Source organism: Glossina fuscipes, unplaced genomic scaffold (assembly GCF_014805625.2).
Source record: "Glossina fuscipes isolate IAEA_lab_2018 unplaced genomic scaffold, Yale_Gfus_2 116782, whole genome shotgun sequence".
Taxonomy (NCBI): domain Eukaryota; kingdom Metazoa; phylum Arthropoda; class Insecta; order Diptera; family Glossinidae; genus Glossina; species Glossina fuscipes.
In genome coordinates this window covers 11,741-17,610 of record NW_024006092.1, presented here as the reverse complement: position 1 = coordinate 17,610, position 5,870 = coordinate 11,741, and positions in this window count along the sequence as shown.

The following is a 5,870-nucleotide window of genomic DNA, read 5'->3' as shown; positions in this document are numbered from 1 at the left end:
TAGTAATAATAATAATAATAATAATAATAGCAACAATAGCAACGATCAGACAATATAAAAACACTATAGTTATTAACTAGCCTTATCAGTTAGTTAAGCCTAAATAATTCTATGACGTTACACTATTTTCTTCTCTTCTCTTCTCTTAACTTTCACATATACTATACGTGTTACTTATACTACAGTAAGGATATGTAAGCCGACTAATTTTACATATTACGAACGCTTCCAGTTGTTAAACTATGTCTAGAAGGTTAAACTCTGTCTTGATGTTCTCGTGCTCGTATCGAGCTCAATTGCCATGTTTTTTTCCCCTCCAGTTCAAGTTGCAATACTATATTTAATATGTAAAATTTCCTTATAAATATTATAGATATTTTCTTATAAAAATTCCCAGCTCATATATGAAAATTAACAAAAGGATAAATAAATCGGAAAGGATGAGATACATTTTAGAGTAAATGCAATTTATTAGAGAATTTGTTCTTTTCATATAAAATGCGTAAGCGAATAACGAAAGAATAATTTTTGATCTTCGTTATATCTATTTTTTTTTTTTTATTTTTATTTTTTTTTTTTTTTATTTTTTTTTTATATTTATTTTTATTATTACTATTAAAGTAAGAACGGTGTCTCGGCTATTGGTAAATGATAGTCCGTTTTGATTGATGCCAAGTCTATGGGTCTTTACAAAACGAAAAAAGTTTAATATAAAATCCATACCTGCAGCTCACCTGCAGGTTATCAACTCAGACGGGTAACAGATTTATGACAGCTTCTTCTTAGCCGGCGCCTATTTGAGATCACCGTGGTTACCCTGTCATAATCTACGCAAACGTTTTATCAGTTAACGAAATATCCCCCATAAGTTATTCATTGTTATATTCCAGTCTAATTTGCTGCATAATCAATCATTATGGATAGAAGAGAATTGTTTATTTTCGATACATGGGGAAGCATTTTAATTGCGTTATCAATGGCATTTTTATACTCACAACCGCAGGATAATGCGAGAAGGCAAACTTCGAGGAATCCCATTTATGATAAGTATAAAGTTTTCAAGAAATTTAATAAGCGTACGTTCGCTTATTTGCGTAATGCCTGTGACAAACTTGACAAAAAATATTGTAAGTTCCTAAGGATAAGGTCTTGCGCGCTGATTGTTATCTAAAAAATGACTCAAATCGGGCAAAGCCCATGTCATGACATTACATGAGAAAACCTTTGCTCTCTTTTTTTTTTTTTTTTTTTTTTTTCATTCGCTGTTCAAAAACTTCAATATCCACCGCGTATGTATTTCATTGGTGATGCTACAGCATTTTCAATGAAAATGAAAAAAATCAGTAACAAAATTTTTTTACTTCTTTTTAATCCAAGTTTAATCGTTGAAAATTTTTAATATAATATTATTCCGAATATTTCGACTCTTCTATAAAATTAAGGCATAATTTGATCCTGTATGAATAAGAATTTGATTCCAAGACTAAAATTAAGGGAGCGTTTATTGTCACTTTCACTACGATAGAATTAGCGATTTATACTCTAAACAAGTTTATAATAAGAATACAGGCTCACAAAATTGTTACACTTATCGTTGTCATTAATTGCGGTAAAATACTCAATTTCTATTCTATTTTTTATTTTTTATTTTTTATTTTTATTTTTTTTTTTTTTTTTGATAAAACACCTTCACTTACTATTAACAAGTTTGTTTTTGTTTCCGCACAAAAGTCACTTGTCAGAGAACCTCTTTCGTATTTATCACCAATTGAATATAAATATATTTGCAACTTTTTAATTTCCCTCTTCTCCCTAATCATTTGATGTTTATCATCAGACTAATTAACATTGCTTTGCCAGTATTATTATTAAAAAAAAAAGAAGTAAAAAAAAGAAATTAACCTTAACATGGCTGGCCGCGTGCTTTTACTTACTTACTATTGCCTTATTAAACTGATACAATATATATTTTAGTTATAAACTAACTAAGAGGACTATAGTGGGACACGGCTCACCATTAAATACCCTACATCATTTTCCTTAAGATAGAGGTGATTCATATAAGGGCTTCTCAAAATAAGGTGGGCAGATGGACTGTGATCGAAATAGTGATGTAATTCGAATTCGATTCGCAATAGCGTTCGTCCTTGAGCGAAAATATATCGGTGTATCAAAAATTACGGTAACTTGAACAGGAAAAAACAAAAGCAGACAGCCAGACAGACAGAAGGACGGACGGAAGGACGGACTGTTAGTTCTAAACCATTTCAGAAAGTAATCCGGAATCAAACGGCCTTGTGAGCGTTGCATACAAAAAAAATACTGTTAAATACCTTAGTACCTTGTAATCTAGAACGAGTAGCGACAGAAGTATCCGATCGGACATAAAGAATATAATAAATTTGGGTAAAAATTGTTATTACCCAATGTAATTACAGACCTCACCCCATCTGGTTATTGCTGGCAAATCGTTTATCAACGAGCCATTTTTTCAAATTTCAAAAGACGATAAAAGAGTAAAGTAATCGAAAAGGGGCGAAATCTGGTGAATGGATGGGTGAGGAATGAATTTCATTTTAACTTTGATTTCAAATTTAACTTTAACTTTTTCTCTCTAATTGTCAAGATAAATAAAAATTTTTTCTTGATTTCATCAAAAGAACAAGCTCTCGTTCTGCCTGTCTCTGTGAAAAGTTCCTCCATAGTTACATAGTTACATACATCATCCTTGGTATGAGAGTCTGTTAAGGATCTATTAAGTTAATTCGGACCATTGCAACAACCAAAAGGACTTGACATAGATTCATCTTCTATCGTAGCGATCTAAGCTTGCTCGTTCGTCTATCGGTCCTGTGTACTTGTGATCGGAGACTTTGCAGTAATTTGGCGAAATATGAGACACGGGCGTGTTTTCGTGCAAAGATGAAATTTTGTTGAAAGTGGACTGGATCCGAACCGAAGGCCCCATTTTAAATAGTCCTGATATCAGTAAACGTCTTAAGCAAAGTATTTAATAGTGCGTCGTGGCCTATACTGTGATGCTTTTACTTGTCTCAGTTTAATTTATTAACGAATAAATTATAATTATTACTGACTGACTATCGGTTAGGTAACGAATCGATTCTATAACATTTTTCAACTCTGCCTTAGCAGAGAAAGCGAAAATAGTTTTTCGTTTTTTGTGGTTTTGTTCGGTTTGTTAGTGGTTTCTGTTTTGTTTTTTTTTTTTTTTTGAATATTTTTAATTTAAACAACTCACACATGTTCGTCTTTTTTTTTTTTTTTTGATTATTTATTTCCTTTCTACTTTATCCCCAAACTTATTTTCATAGCTTAACACGTCGGGTGATTGTCACGATGAGAAGCGGAAAAACTGCCCCTTTAAAGAAATGGCTATTATATGAGATTTTGTTTGTTCAATGAACAACTTAACCACCCTTTTCATTAAAGTAACCCGAGGGGATCCTTCCGTAAATTCCGCTATGATTGCAGTCACTTTATAAAATTAAACCGAAAGTATAACAAGTAACCCACCACAAAATTGACAAAAATCATAAAAACTTTTGTTTACATACAAGAGCCCAGACCTTATTGCTTGGCAATGTAGAGGGTATTGCGAATCTAATAATTCTGCTCAGACGTGACATAAGTATTCCGCCAACATAAAACAATACGAACAGACGGGGAGCAAAATAATGAAAAATACACACAATATTACAGCAATGTCAAATCGAAACGAAACAACGCAAGAATAATAGTAACAGTGTACAATATATTTTCCAAGCAATTGTCGTTGAAGGTGAATGAGGCTAAAACTGAGAAAATATGTTTTACAATCGATTGGCAAAAAAAAAAAAAAAAAAAATGGCACCCTTTTTACTTTAGATAGCCAAGTGTGGATGCTATAGGGTAATAATTTCAATCAAAAGGAAATTATTTTTGATAAATATAGAGGAGAAGGGGATAAAACAGCTCCCCAAATTATGTGTCAGCGATTTACTTGTCCAACATACTATAGCTTAAGAGACATAATTTCATTTCATTTGTATTTCATCATCCCATCAGAGAGATTAGTATCAAGCAATTGCTTGTAATGAATGAGAAACGAAAATCTTTATTATGCATTTTATGCTGTGACGATAGATAGGGATGGACAGACAGAAAATATAACAGAGTGGGTGGTTAGTAGCGGACAATTATTCAAAAAAAAAAAAAAAATGTCAACTTGGTTGAGTATGATGCAGTAGCATTATATATGAGGCGTAATTAAACTTTTGAAAATAGACGCACACTTTTGAAATACCCAACCAACACATTCACGCGCAAAATACACAAAAATTGAAGTTGACTTAAATATCGACACGACTCTCTCTCGATAATACTATCACAAAAATGATAGGTTTGAGGAGGAAAAAAAAACAAGAAAAAAGAACAGAAAGCCTAGCATGAAAGCTGTGTTAACTCTATTGAAATCGAAGTTTGCCACAAAATGTTGGAAAAGTAATAAAATTATGTAAAAATTTGCAATGTTTTTCATGTTGGCGACATATGCACTTGAAAAAAATATGACTGCGGAGAAGGTACGCCACAGTCTAGCAGCCTAACAATGAGAAAATAAATTTATTGTTTTTTTTTTGCTTCCTTGGGATGAACGAAAGATAACGGTCTAATACTAATCCTGGGGTAGGGACGAAGACGACGGATTATTAAGCATGTTTTAGAGAAAGAAAATTTTAGTTTTATAAAATAATAAAAAATAGCCCATACCGCGACATCTCTTCCCTTTTTCGGCATCTTTAATTCAAGGCGACCTGTAGCCTGCACTGCTACCGGTAGCAGTAAAATGAAAAACTTTCCTTAAAAAAATCACAATGAAGTATAGGATGTAAGAGGATTAACAAAAATTTATTACGATATCGCGCGGGGGCTAGAAGGACTATCAAATAAAACAAAAAGAAAGGGAAGAAAGGAACTCGGGACAAAATGTGGTGTTCGTTTACAAAATAAACGATTCGCTCAAACCAAGGCAATTGAATTGTGACATTCGTAGAGAAAATTCCAAGGAAAGAGCTACGGGTTTGCTGCTAAAAGTCAATTTCTGCTCGCTTTTGGCAAAATGTTGCAGGATCATCAAAAGATTATTGCTTAACTAGAAGACTTGCAGTGAGTGTATAAAAAGTGTAATTTAGCCCCAAAAAAATTGTTTTCATTTAATGTCAAATCTCATGAACCGTTTTTATCCATATCATATAAAATTATATAAATGGGAACATATTTTGAAACCTATAAAGTATTGAGCTTCAAAGAAATTTGCATAAACATCGTAGTAAATATATATTACAGAGCGTATAAAATCTACCATCCAAAATAAAGGTCTACGGACAAAATTCTAAACTTCTGCGTAGACAACCTGAATGGAAAAAAAATGCGGGGCTGGATAAATGAAGAATGAAATGAAGATTGGCTTCTTCTTATTTACTTATTCATGAATTGTATTTTCTTGTATTTTTTACAGTTTACTCTTTTTAATATTAGATATTCAGTTTTACTCGCCACTGTATGTATACGTATACTAGGAGATTGATTAGGCGAATTGTTTAAAAAAAAAAACTTAACTGTGTCGATCATGTCTTCATGTGCTTTCAAATTGCGTTTGCAAGAATTTAGCGATGACGAGTATACTCGATATACACAGAGAATGTGTAATATGAAATTAGGTTGTAATGGAATAACTTGACAAAAATCACATACACACATTCTAAAATAAATTGTTATGGCAAACATAATCTTTGTAAGGGAATCGGGCATGGACGTCAGGACTGATTATGATTTATATATTCGTCATAACACAAAAACCTTACGATTTGTTT